Below are 14,711 nucleotides of genomic sequence, written 5' to 3' on the forward strand. Positions count from 1 at the left end.
GAGAGGAGAGGAGAGGAGAGGAGAGGAGAGGAGAGGAGAGGAGAGGAGAGGAGAGGAGAGGAGAGGAGAGAAACCCTTTATGGGGGCCTCTTTAATGTCTCTGGTGAAGACTACTCCATATTGCAACTTGTAACCTTATCAATTCAAGCAGAGAGCAGCGGGGCACACACCTGTAATCCTGATACTTGGGAGGCTAGACAGGAGGACAATCACAAGTTGGAGATAATTCTGACTGCACAATAAATTCAGCGCTGGTCTGGGGTACTCTAGCAAGACCCTGACTCGAAACACAAAAAGGACACAAAAGGGTGAGACAAGGGCTACCTTAATGTGTCCAAGTCACAGTCATGACATGTGAAGATGCACCAGAGAGCTCTAAACCATAACAACCTCTTAGGAGGGCCAGCCCCAAGTTCTGCAGTCAGCACCGTCTCACGTAAGCCCTATAGCTACACTATCTACCTGGGTGGAGCATCCGTTCCAAAACATCTAGAGTCTAAAAAATCTTCAAGAGACTGGAGGGATGGTTCAGTGATTAAGAGTACTTATTGCTCTTACAGAGGACCCGAGTTTCATTTGCCATTATTTCCACATTGTAGATAACAGACATTTAGATAAAGACAAATTGGTTCTGGCAACTAAGCAAGGTAGCAAAGCTATTAACTAGAAGAGCCAGGACTCATACTGCAAGATCACACTCTTAACAACTGTAGATGCTGCCTCGTTCAACTGATCCATCCACAAAGCAATCTTTATACGGTACTCTACATTTTAAGAGATTCAACCACTCAAAAACTAGCAAGCACACTGCTGGGGAAACAGAGACTTCATCCTATCTACCCGGGTGGGAGCATCGATTCTAAGAGAATGTGACTCTAAAAAACACCTCAGGAGATTGGAGAGATGACTCAGTGGTTAAGAGTTTTTTTGTTCTTGCAGAGAACCTGAGTTTGGTTCCTAACACCTACACGGTGGCTCACAACCATCTGTTACTCCAGCTCCAGGGGAAATCCGATGCCCTCCCTCTTCAGACTTCTGTGAGCATCAAGCACAAAACATGGTGCACATACATACATACATTCATGATAATACTCATATATATATATATATATCTTTAAAAAGGAAACCCAAAAGGAGGGAAGAGAAGACAGAAGGGAGGAGAGAAGAGGAGGTGGAAGAGGGCAAAGCTGCAGTGAGTCAGAGAGCAGGCTTTCAGGACCACTGTCTCTATTACCACAGCTCCAGAAAAGCTGTCTGGGGTAAAGAGCAGTCTGCTAAGGATATATGCACCACATCATGAATGTTTTCTTACCATTTACTAAACCAGGTCACAACATGAAGAAACTCAGTTCTTCTCTCGAGCACTATTCATCTATCCTGCCCTCTCTACTTATCGCTCTCTAAATAACTAAATGTTCGTGTATGTTTCTTCCTTTGAGACAGTCCTACCAGGTAGCCTATGCCGACCTCAATTCAAGTCAGACTCACAATGTATTCTCCTCAAGAAATAATGCTGCAAGGTGAAGTCCTTACCAGGCTGGAGAATGTTAACAGCTCAAATGGTCAGCGAAGGATTCTATATGAGCTTGTAGGAAACATTATGCAGTTCTTACAGATGGCACATTTCCGTGCCCTACACAGAAACAGAGGACGCGATGAGATCACAACGTAACGAGTCAGTACATGGAAGACACAGTGTTTAAAGCCTGATACGCCACAGCAATAGAGGCACACCGATCTTCTATGGTTGTGTTTTGAGACAGTCTTAGTGAATCCAATACTCATTATTATAGCCTAGGAAGGCTTTAAACTGGTGGCAATCCTCTTGCCTCAGCCTCTTGAGTGCTAGGATTAAAACATGCACCTTCACCAGGTAGTGGTGGCACACGCCTTTAATCCCAGCACTTGGGAGACAGAGGCAAGCAGATCTCTGTGAATTCAAGGCCATCCTGGTCTAGAGTGAGTTCCAGGACAGGCTCCAAAGCTACAGAGAAACCCTGTCTTGAAAAACAAAAAACAAAACCAACAACAGCAAAAAGACATGCACCATCATACCCAACTCCAACTTGTAACGGCGTAAGCGAATGCAGACAGATTGTCAAAATATAGACAGCTTTAATGTAGGAATAGACTTACAGAACCACCGTTCCCGCAGAGACCAGGAAAGCAGAAGCAAAGCGCTGGGAGCACGCTCGCCAAATTTATAGGAAAACTTTAGCCTGAGGCGAACACGCCCCCTAAGGGGTGGGACTTATCCCTACACCAACTAGTCCTCAGTCGTCTTTTCTAAGGACACATGTATATGTATAAATGTGAGCTCTGTGTCAATAAAAGCTTCAAAGCCTTTTCATTATTAGCTTTATGGGTACCTGAAATAATTAATGGAACTTGCCCACCCATGACCAAGCATCCTTTTCCAGCTCAAAATTGGCGAAGGTGACAGAGGTGTTGCTAAAGTGCAAGAGGGTGAGCTGGGAGTCACAGAGGCAAGGGTCATGTGGCTTGAGGCTGGTGAAAGAAATGAGTGTCTGACGCAGTGGGAAGATGCATGCTCCACTTCAACACTGTGCCAACCCTAGCTCTGCCCCTCACCAGCTGTGTCCTTGGGCAAGTTACAAAACCTTCCTGAGCTCCCATGTTTCATCTGCAAAGTGGACGTCAGCCTCCAAGCGTGTGTGGGCTTCTCCAAGCATGGCTAGTCCCTGTTTTGGTTTAGTCTCGGGTTCCTCATCTGTGAAGGACTGGTGTGGGAGCAGAGCAAGCAGAGAGACAGCAATGAGAGGATACTGTGGGGGTTACAGGAAGACAGACGCCCACCAACCTGCCAGTTCCAGCTCTAACCAGATTCTGTCTATCAATGGGCCCAGGACCTGTGGGGGTGATCAAAAGGTCACACGCATGGGAAAATGCTCCAGACACTGTTAGCACTACCGGTAGAGGGAACTGCTTCATGAAAGGCAGGCTGTCATGTCTGTGGTTCATGGCGTAAAGCAATATTCAGAAGATGTTAGGCCAGCAGCCACATCCTGGTCCTGTGCCGTCCCTGTGGCTCAGGTCACCTGGTCTCTGGACACTAGGCTCACTCAGGGAAAGCATTCTTTGTGGAGTGACTACAGAAGGGCTAGTGTGCTAACATCAACTGGGATCATAGAATATCAGACCGTGTGGCTTATCAGCCTAGCTCAAAAGTTAACCAAAGAGCAAAAGGCTGCTTACTTCTGCCTAGAACCGTGGCCAGGCAGCCAGCAAGGTGGTCAGCAACTCCATCTATCCTCCATTGTTGCCACAAGAAACTAACAATGAGGGAGAAAAAGATATGATTCTTTCAAATGAATCTGCCACAAGCTCCAGGAGCCCCGTGGAATTCTAAGACCCAGAGAAGGTTAATGCCAAGTCTGCTGTAGTAAACAGCTGGTCCCTGCTCAGGTGTTGTCTCCTTACAAAGACCTCCCAGACTGCCTTTCTCTGAAAGAGTAGCCTCCCTTTCGTTGCGCTATTTTCTGAGAAAACTGTACTGTCTGGCATCATGTCATATGCCTATCACCTGTTGTTACCTGTTATCCCACAAGAATATATCACTGAGAAAGCAGGAGGGGGCCACTGAGATGGGTCAGCAAGTCAAGGTGTTGCTGCCAAGCAGGTAACCAGAGTTCGATCCCTGGGATCCATCCATATGGTGGTAGCAGAGAACCAACTTCTACAAGTTGCTCTCACCATCACACACACACATACACACACAGTGGCATGCCCCTTACGCCAACACACATACTATAAATAAAAAAACAAAAATGTAATTTCAAAAATTTTCAGGACTATATCCTCTGTGGGCAGAAACCTATTTACTCGCTGCTGTGTCCCAATGCCAACACAGCAGGTGCTTTAAGTACTAGATAAAAGACTAAATGAACACTGAACACAAAACCTAAATAAGTTATTTATGACCTCTTTAAAAATTCCAAAATCAGGCCTGGGGGCACACACCTGTAATCCCAGCACCTGAGAGACATGGACAGGAGGAACCTCAACTACATGGCAAGTATGAACCCACTCTGAGCTACATGAGAATGTTCCAGTGCAAAACAAGAAAGGGAGGGAGGGAGGGGAAGACATAGGAGGGAAGGAGGAGGGAGGAAAAGAAGACCCTAAATAAACATTTCATCACATCTCAGAAAATGAATACTGTTCAGAAGGTGACACCAAGGCCTCTACGGGAAAGGGTAGGAGAACTTAAGCCCACCCAACTCTGAAGAACAAGGAAAGGCAGAGAGAAACACCTTGAAACCGTTCCAGTGAAAATGCACCCCTTTAGCTGGGCAGTGGTGATGCACGCCTTCAATCCCAGCACTTGGGAGGCAGAGGCAGGCAGATTCCTGTTGAGTTTTAGGCCAGCCTGGTCTACAGAGCTAGTTTCAGGACAGGCTCCAAAGCCACACAGAGAAACCCTGTCTCGAAAAACCAAAAAAAAAAGAAGGAGGAGGAGAAGGGGGGAGGAGGAGGGGGGGGAGGAGGAGGAGGAGGAGGAGGANGAAGGAGAAGGAGAAGGAGAAGGAGAAGGAGAAGGAGAAGGAGAAGGAGAAGGAGAAGGAGAAGGAGAAGGAGAAGGAGAAGGAGAAGGAGAAGGAGAAGGAGAAGGAGAAGGAGAAGGAGAAGGAGAAGGAGAAGGAGAAGGAGAAGGAGAAGGAGAAGGAGAAGGAGAAGGAGAAGGAGAAGGAGAAGGAGAAGGAGAAGGAGAAGGAGAAGGAGAAGGAGAAGGAGAAGGAGAAGGAGAAGGAGAAGGAGAAGGAGAAGGAGAAGGAGAAGGAGAAGGAGAAGGAGAAGGAGAAGGAGAAGGAGAAGGAGAAGGAGAAGGAGAAGGAGAAGGAGAAGGAGAAGGAGAAGGAGAAGGAGAAGGAGAAGGAGAAGGAGAAGGAGAAGGAGAAGGAGAAGAAGAAGAAGAAGAAGAAGAAGAAGAAGAAGAAGAAGAAGAAGAAGAAGAAGAAGAAGAAAGAAACTGCACTCCCCGCCCTTTCAGGACACTGCACTTCCCGTACAGTGGCAAAGCAAAGGCCAAAAGACTAAAACATCACACTACAGTAGACAGCTACCTACCGGGGTCCACAATGAATCTGTGGCTCCAAGGCTTTGTGTGCCAAAGTCACACACTCCTAAAAGGGGAGAGCCATGCATGGCAAAGTGAACAGAGGACTAGAATGCAGGACGCAAAGCTAACACTTTGCAGTCTTCAAAAGACACTGTTTTTTGAGATAGTCTCATATAGCCCAGGCTGCCCTCGAACTTGCTATTTAGAGGAAGATGACCTTGAACCCCTGACCCTCCTATCTATCTATCAAATGCTCTGATTATAGGCCTGTGCTACAACACCCAGTTTATACTCAAGCACTCTATGGACAGAGCTACATCCCCAAGTCCTGCCCTGTTCCCCTTCCCCCACACTTTTTGAAATGAAGCCTGCTTGTGTAGCTCAGGCTAGCCTGGTACTATGGAGCTCATGTGCCCTCATGCCTAGCTACAACACATTTTATTCTCAAACAGATTTCTGAAATTGTGTCATGCACAGTAAAAGCATGCAATGCCTTCTCCATGACTAACAGAAAAGGCGATTTATCTGACAACTTAGTTTTGGGGTTAGCACTCACAGATCACCTTCAACTCTGAAAGACATCAGCACAGAAGTAACCGGAGATGTGAGTGTAAAGGATTACTGCTTCAAATGCACAACCTAAAACCACCCTCAGACAAAACACCTTCTTCACAATGACCCTTACAGGGGACAGTGAGCCCTGGCCCTGGGGAACGTGGAGAGGTTGACTGTCTAGAAGTCCTTCTGAAGACTGCACAGTTCTCCCAAAATGAAGCCTGGCTGCAGGTCCAGTGGGCCGTCCCATGACCCATGAGTACAATGCCAAATGAATGTTCTGCCCTTCCATGAAAACTGCAATCTGCCAACAGAAAACTGCTTTTCCAACCTTCTCTTCAAATTTCTTGTCTATTTTTAAATCAGTTGTCTTGAACATCTAAATTAACACAAAACTTGGTCTGTACACACATGGGGTACACATGTCCCATATGGTCAGTGTCCCCAAAGAAGCTAGCTTTTTAAAGAAACAAAAGAAGATATTATGTTGTATGTGCCAAGGCACACATGTATGATGTAAGCTTCAGGCCAATTCTCCTGTCCCTGCTTCCCATGTAGCCATAGGGTGCTAGGGCTGGGACTATAGATGTGAGCCACCATATCCACCTTTTGATCTGGCTTCCAGGAATTGAATTCGGGTTGTCAGAGGTATGTGACAAGTGCTTTTACCTGCTAAGCCATCTTGCCCACGTAAAAGCTAACATTCTTTAAAGAGGGTACCTGCTATAATTTGTAGTCCTCCAAAAGGCTCATGTGTTGAAGGTTTGGTTTCAAATACAGCAGTGTTCAGGTGTGGCCTTGAGAGGTAACTGGATCCTGAGGGCTCTAATGTCATCAACAGAGTAATCCCTTGATGCACTCATAGTTCAACAGGCCAGATATGGGTTATTTCAGGAAACAGAAGTTTCTCAGAGCTGCCTCTGGTGAGTACAGTTCTGAGCAAGTTTGGAATCCAAAGTGCTTGCTTCTCAGGAGAACCAGGCCAGCAGCACACACCATCTTTTTGTGGGTGCAGCTCTCTCACGTTTTGAAGTGCCCAACACAAGGACCTTCCTGCTTCAGCCCCTGAAGCAAGACAGCAGGCATGTGGGCGAGGTCTCGCTGCAGTTTCTGACCTTGGGTTTGCTCTGTATTCATGAGGTGGCATGAGTACAGCCTTTCGTAGTTCATATAGATATTGCCCCCCGCCCCCCAGATAGATCATTTTATCCAGTTTCCCACCAAAGGTCAAATGGATATTGAGTCTTCCACACTTCTGCACATCACTCAAGATGCAAGGTACATCTCCACAGCAGCTTTTCCCAGTCACTTAGCAGTTGTACATCAAAAGGTAACCATTTCTTCACTGTTCTCCAAACCCTCGACACAGGTCTTAGTTTAACATGTCTTTAGTTTAATGTAAAAAGTTTAACATCAAAGAATATGTAAACTTTTATTTTCCCTCCAAGTTTTTAATTTTACTTTTTATTTCTGTCTTGACAAGCAATTTACTCTCTGCTTTTTCAAACATGACAATTTAAACATCCCAGCACTCAGGAGGCAGAGGCAGGAGGATCACTGCAAGTTCAAGGCCAGCCAGGACTACACAGCAAGCTCCTGTCTTAAAAGAAAAAAGTAATTATCATATAAATTACAAGACTTTTCTACTTCCCCCAACCCTGGCTGGGGCCTGCTGTCATCACCCCATTCTACAAACCCCAGAGGAAAATGGCTGGCGGCTCTAAGACTCTCACTTTCGCCACAGTCTGCGCAGTTACAATCCTTCCACACAGGTGGCAATTTGGAGACTTCTTCCCAAAGTGGCTAAAGATACAATAACTGGGAGCTGAAAATTGAGGGCTTGCTGGCTTCCCCTGGCGGATGACCTTCTGCCAGTTTTTCTAACCCAAAAAGTACCATTCTCTTTGGAAAACAGTCCCATTTAGAAAAAGATACTTTTGCACTATTATTTCCAAGAAGACTAGATGTACAAAAGGAGACTTACAATCTGCTGAGAAAATTGCAAAATAATTTCTAACTCTATTTGCTGTAATTTGACAATTCCCTTAAAAGTCTAGAAAATGAATGATTGTGAACTGTCTAAAACTCAATATCTCCTAATTGGAATCCCTTTCCAGTCACACCAAAGCACATATAGGTGAGACACCCTTCCAAGTAAAGCAGGGAACCATAAGCCTATAAAGTCTAAGTCACCAAGTAAATAAACAGTTTAGTCTCAAAATGCCTTTGCTATCTACTTAGCACCCGCGCTAAGAGCTGAAGATTTGCACGTGCTGACACACCTACAAAATGACGTGATAGGTTACACACCCCCAACAGAGCCAAAGTCACAAAAAGCAGAGATACTGGTCATCTAGTTGGTTTTCATTGCCATGGTTTTTTTGTTTGTTTGTTTTCCACGTTACTGTTTTCTTGCAAATCCCCTGGGCAGGATGGCATGGGCCTAGTCTCAGTGTCTCGGAAGGCTGAGGTGGGAGAATCTCTTGGCTCCAGAAATTCAAGGCTGCTCTAGGAGCAACTTGCTGAGGCAGTGACAGGAGAGAGAAGGCTGGAGAGAGGACTCAGTTGTTAGGAGCACTGGCTGCTCTTCCAGGGGACCCAGGTTCAATTCCAGGCACCCACTTGGCAGCTTACAATGGTCCAAAACTTTCATTCTAGGGGAACTAGTACCCTCTTCTGGCCTCTGTGGGCCAGACGGGGATGTAGTACATATACATACAGGCAAAACATTTATACAGATAAAATATAAAATGAGGGAAAGAGAGGGAAGGGAGTGGGAGAGGAGACCCTGCCGAGGGAGGGAGGGAGGGAGGGAGGGAGGGAGGGAGGGGAGGGGAAAAAGAAAAACAACACAAACAGAAAACACTAGACCATTCACTACTCTGTAGCCACAGGACACAACCTAAACATTTGACCTGCATATTTTGGTAGCCTCTCATCAAAAGAAGTTTGCTTAGTAGGGATGCAAGCCAACTGGACGAGAGGAAAGGCGTCAAACCAAGGAAAGCCAGCTGAAGGCTTACCAAACACAGCAGGAAGTCACCTGCACCTGGACAATTAAGGGCCAAGCCCCAACTCCCTCTGTATTTAAAATCCACAGCGCTGACTCTTCATTAATTTTAGATGAGTCTCACGGTAGGTTTTCTGTAATTACCAACAGCTTGCATTACCATCCCATGAGCTGGCTCTATCAGTGAAGAGATCCAGTGTCTTAAATGGTGCCTCCCAGATATTATGCCCACCCTTGTGTGTGCCACCAACAGGCTAAGGACTCCTCAGAAGCAGTTAAAAAAAAGAGGGGGGGAGCACTTTCTCCTTTAAGAGACAGGTTTCTGACTCTCAGACCTCTGGGGAAAAAACGTAAACTACAAAAGCAGCCAATCTGCCTTAAATTTCTGGTGCTGGAGATGTAACTCAGTGGTAGAGCTCTTGCCTCGCGTGCAGAGCACAAGCCCTGCCCTGGATTTACTCCTCAGCATTGCAATGGTTAAAGGGATGAAGAAGGTCAGCTCTGGTGACAGTTCTGCTGCAATGATGTCACCTACTTTCGGCTTTATCACATCTAAGCAACAATTTCTGTCTTTTTTTTTTTTTTTTTTTTTTTTTGGTTTTTCGAGACAGGGTTTCTCTGTAGCTTTGGTTCCTGTCCAGGAACTAGCTCTTGTAGACCAGGCTGGCCTCAAACTGCACAGTCATCCCCTCAGCACTATCTCCTGTGAGGTGTCATCTGACAGTCCTTGTAGGACAGCTGGATGACCGGCCCACCTAACCCAAGGCAGGTATAATCTGAGATAGCCCTTTAACAAGCCTCAAAGAACCGGCTAGAAATCATCCCAAGATTAGATATTAAATGACATTTCTTTTCTTTTTTTGGATACAGGGACTCACTGTGTAGTCTTGACTGGTCTCAAACTCATAGCAATCCTTCTGCCTCAATCTCTCTAGTGCTGGGCTGGAGAGATGGCTCAGTGGTTAAGAGCACTGCCTGCTCTTCCAAAGGTCCTGAGTTCAATTCCCGGCAACCATGTGGTGGTTCACAACCATCTGTAAAGAGGTTTGGTGCCCTCTTCTGGCCTGCAGACATGCACACAGACAGAATATTGTATACATAATAAATAAATATTTAAAAAAAAATCTTTCTAGTGCTAAGATTACAGTTGGAAACCATCATGTCTAAAGATAGTTACCGGTTCTTTGCACGTCTATCAGGGCCTCAGCACAGCCTTCCATTTTGGAAGAAGCTGACGCTGCCCTGAGAGATGAGAGTAAAACCTAAAGGCCTGAACTCAGGTACCTGGCCCTCGGTACACTGCAAACAACATTAAGACTAGGAAATGGGTTGGGGGGCAGGGGGGGGCGCACCTTTAATCCCAGCACTCAGGAGGCAGAGGCAAGCAGATCTCTGTGAGTTCGAATCCAGCCTGGTCTAAAGAGTGAGTTCCAGGCCAGCCACAACTGTTATACACAGAGAAACCCTTTCACAAAAAAAAAAAAAAAAAAAAAAAAAAAACTAGGAAATGGAACCTTCTGGTTCCTACTTTAAATATCAACTTAAGCATTTGTATAAATGAGCTCCTAAAACAGAAATACTAGACTAAAAATACACCGGCTCTCCTTGGCTTGCCACAAAACTCCCATCACAGCCAGCACTAACCCATCTATAGTATGTCTGCTGTGTATGCACTGGGGGGTGGGGGTCTCAGGGTGAGCAGGCCGGCCATCCCAGAGGAGGAAACCGGAGCCAGTGTCAACTGCCGATACCACAGGCTTCCAGGCCACAGCAGTTAGGTTAAATAGTCAAAGCTGCAGATTCTCCAGTATTCCTTCAAAGCTGTGAATCAAAACAGGAAAAGCTCAAAAAACGTCCATTCTATTTTATTTGTCAAGTTCACTCTAGCATCCTAAACTCAGGCAATCCTTTAGAGGGGCCTCTTGACCATTGCCCCAGGAAATGCTCAGCCCTGAGCTTACTGTGCTGGCAGCCAACATACCTCAGCTGCCTGATACAGAAGCTATGTGATGGGTCTTTTTCTTTTTCTAAGATCTTTGGGACCACAAATCAGATCTCTCGAAATAAAATTCACTCCAGGCTATTAAGCCTCCTAGGAACACACTCTCAATCACAGTCAAACCTTAAGACAAAGCCAAGTCGAACAAATGAGTTTGGTCTCTGGCTCAGAGCATGATCAATAGTCATTTCTGCTGGGAGTTTTAGCCTTAAAAAAAAATTAATGTTCCTGCTTTACTATTAACCTCCCTGCCAGGATCGAACGGCACTCACCCTATTCCTGCAGGCTTTGGTCTACCCTGGGAAATTAAAACAAAAGCAGCTCCCTTCCCCTGGGCTTCCTACTACCCTGACTTATTTTCCACTTCAAGCTCACGTCTGAACTTCACTGGGGCAGCAGCTCGCACTCCCTGAGGACAGCTCCTCCAGGCTCCAAAGGGCAGGTGCTGGAGTTTCTGAACTCTAAAGAGGGTGTGAGGTAGATGGAAGCCCAGAGTGACTGGGTGGGTTCCTACCAATGTTTTTCTGTCTGCCTGACCCATGATGCTCTCCAGTTGACCTGGAAGTAGATACAAGGCACAGGCATGTTAAACATGTGATAGGTCAGTTCACTCTTCTGTGCACTCCCCCACCCCCAGTGAGTCGCTCTTGTAAATGACATCCACAAAGTCATTTTTCTGGAGGGGGCGTTTCGAGACAGTTTCTCTGTGTAACAGCCTTGCTATCCTGGAACTCGCTCTGTAGGCCAAGGTCTCTTCCTCCCCTGTGCTGGGACTGGGATTAAGGGCGTGCATGGTGGACACTAAAGTGGCTCCTGGGTCCAGGTGGGCAGCATTCCCACCATTTTAACTCTAAGGAACAGTAACTCAGGCTTGAAGGAAATACTCAGCTGATGACTCTAGAGGAAGAGCCAGCCTGTGGTAACTGGTTGCTCCTTCCTGCTTTTACCTCAGCGACATTGACAAGCGGCCTTTTCCTATTTAGTACCATTAAGTGCAATACAAACACACGCAGGAGGATACACCTCTGGCTTTTACCTACTTGGTACCATCAAGCACAGGCATCTCTCCTCTCCTCTCTCCTTACCGCTCCTCCCCCTCCTCTTTCTCCTCTCCCCTCTTCCCCCTTCTCTCCTCCTCTCTTCTCTCTTCATCCCTCTCTCCTCATCTCCTCCTCCGCCCCTCTTCCCTGCACCTGCTCTCCACAAGGCGTTCCTACAAGGTCTACGTTATACAAATGTCTGCAAGCTTGACCAAGCCTGCCAGAGGGTCTGTTTTAAACCTGCCTATTGCTGCCTAGGTCTAGCAGACAGAGTCTCACTAGCACATCACTTGCTCTCCTATTGAGCTTTCCATCACATTTAAATGTTTCTATAGGTTTCCATGATTAGGCCTCATACAGAGTAAAGCCCAGAAGGGTTTCCCTTGGGGGCCATTAGGACCCTCCTTCTTGGTTCTGCCTCCAATGCTAACTATCCACCCCGTTACCTATGCTGCAAGTTTCTAGAGCAAGGCAGCCCAAGCTGCTCAACCTCACATATAAGTTTGTAGGCCCTCAAACTCCTCTCAGTACCAGTTTCCCTTACAAGTTCCTTCCTGGTCACCACCGTCATGCCAAAGCCCCCTTGTTATCTGTGACTACACCTTTCCTCTATGATCTCTTCTGTGTCACTCACTGAAATACACACCTTGAGGCCTTTTTGTTGTTTTTTCTTGTTTCTGTTTTCTTCCTTTTTTGTTTTTTGAGACAGGGTTTCTCTGTGTAACAGCCCTGGCTGTCCTGCAACTATTTTGTAGACCAGAAAGGGCTCACCTGCCTCTGCCTCCCAAGTGCTGGGATTAAAGGCCTTTAAGGTTTTCTTAACAAGACTTGCAAGTCTTCCATTAAACAAAGATCCTCATCTTCACGAGATCCCTCCTCTCCTCTCAGGCTAGGTACTGTACTGCTGTTCAGCGTCCACAAGAGCCCTGGGTCAATCCCACTGCCCTAGTCTCATTTCTGTTGCTATGACAAAATACCCTGCCCAAAAGCAGCATAGCAGAAGGGTTTCCTTGGCCTGCAATTCCACATCATGGGCTGTCATTAAGGTCAAGGCAAGAGCTTGATGTCAGGCCTGCCTCCTATTCCACACATCATTTCCTCCAGCTAACCCACGTCACAATCAAAGAAACACAGCAGAAAGCATGGATGATGCGGCTTGCTGGCTAGCAGCCGTACACTCAGCTGTGTTTCCTAGACAGCCATGATCACCTTCCTGGGTAAGGCAGCCACCCACAGTGGGCTGGGCTCTCCTATCAGTTAGCAATCAAGATAGCACTCCACAAGTGTGCCTGAGGAGCAGTCTGAACTAGACAATTCAACTGAGACTCTCTCCCAAAACATTTCTACCTTATCTCAAGTTGACAAAGTTAACTAAAACACTTAGTTGCCCTCCCAGCCCCAAGGGGGATACCTCTTCTGGCATCTGAGGCCCTGGCTGAGTCTCTTTCTTCCATACAGATAGTATATATCATACCAATTTTCTCTTGTAAATCATAAGGCTGTGGATGAAATTTACCCACCATCTTGACCCCAAAACCTTTAATCTCCTACTCAAAACTTGAAAGTCCGGGGAAGATCCAAGTGTCTCCTGTTTCCCTGGGGCACAGACACAGAGCTGCGGGTATGAATGTAGACGCAGAGCTGCGGGGGCTGGCAGCGGGCACTCCCCAGTTCATCTGAAGTGGGTCTGAGGAAGGCAAGTGGGCCTAGGTGCACTGCCAGTCTGCATACAGCTGCAGTCTCAACAGGGAGGCTCCCACGGGCAGAAAGCCTCTCCCCTCCAGGAAGCAACCACAGTTCCTTCCCACAACTTCCTGGAGCCCTCTTTAGCGCCCACCTGGCACAATGATTTAGCAGTACCAGTGGCTACCAACAAATACTTGCCAAAAAGATTATCCCCGCCCCCACTGGCAAAGCACTGTGAGAGGGAAGAGAGAGAACATGCGCAGCCAATCCTCTGTGAAGGACCACAGGCCACACACACAGAGGTCAACTGCAGTCCCTGCTGACACGCACAGCACAATGCAAGGGAAAGATGCTGCTGGAGGCTCAGTGCAGGGGCCCTGTTCAGACCAGGGCCCACCCTTAACCCAGTCCTTGTAACAAGGCAGGCCAATGTCTCTTAAATCTGGAACAAAGGAATAGAAAGTGTGTCCTCAGAAGCAGCTGCTTCCTCCAAACCTACCCGGTAGCTGCCAAGATGGACTGCTGCAGACTCTCCCCTGCCTCTTTCCTCCTCTTCAGTTATTCTGCCTTAAAAATTACCTAACCTCTTCAATAAGCCCAAACTTTTATTTTATTTCTTTTATTTTTATTTATTTATTTATGTTTGGCTTTTCAAGACAAGATTTCTCTGTAGCTTTGGAGCCTGTCCTGGAACTAGTTCTTGTAGACCAGGCTGACCTCAAACTCACAGAGATCCGCCTGCCTCTGCCTCCCGAGTGCTGGGATTAAAGGTGTGTGCCACCACAGCCTGGCTTAAACCCAAACTTTGAAGAACATTGCTCACGCTCAGTTTTCCCATCCTTCTTGGTATACTTGGACTCAGTCATTCACTCACTCAGCAATTGCTTCAGAAGCCTGTTAATGACAGATGCCGGGTTAGGTCCTCAGCACATAAGAAAGCACATCAGCAAGTGTTGTGGAATATTATTTTAACTATGTAGACACGTTACATTTGTTTATGCATTATGTTTATTACGTTAACTGTGTAAAGGAGTGTGGCACTTGATTTGTTTAATTATGTACAGAAGTGTTGCATTTGTTTCACCCTGCCTGCCTAAGGCTCCTGACTGCTCTAGTAAAGCGCTGAATCCAATCTAGACAGGAGAGGGATAGGCGGGGCTGGCAGGTAGAGAGTACAAGTAGGAGAAATCTAGAAAAAGAAGAGAAGAGAGTTGGAGGGAGAGAGACGCTTGGGGCCGGAGGGAGACGCCTGGGGCCGGCTAGGCAGCCACCAGTCAGCAGACAGAGTAGGATTTACAGAAAGAAAAGCTAAAAAGCTCTGAGACAAAACAAAGATGAAGA

General features: G+C 46.6%; 1 protein-coding gene across 5 annotated transcripts in view; it reads right to left on the minus strand.

Annotated features, from left to right (window-relative positions):
• Tex2 (testis expressed 2) overlaps positions 1 to 14,711 on the minus strand; it is a 113,933-nt gene that overhangs the window by 88,535 nt on the left and 10,687 nt on the right. The window contains exon 2 of one of the 5 annotated variants that reach the window (XM_050164246.1): positions 9,524 to 9,709. The exons of the other annotated variants lie outside the window; for them this stretch is intronic. The gene's annotated coding sequence lies outside the window, so the exon portion shown is untranslated. The remainder of the gene's footprint in view (positions 1 to 9,523; positions 9,710 to 14,711) is intronic. 5 annotated transcript variants of the gene reach the window in all.

The sequence above is a fragment of the Alexandromys fortis genome, unplaced genomic scaffold (assembly GCF_014885135.2).
Source record: "Alexandromys fortis isolate MF-2015 unplaced genomic scaffold, M_Fortis_MF-2015_v1.1 scaffold_156, whole genome shotgun sequence".
In the NCBI taxonomy this organism is placed as follows: domain Eukaryota; kingdom Metazoa; phylum Chordata; class Mammalia; order Rodentia; family Cricetidae; genus Alexandromys; species Alexandromys fortis.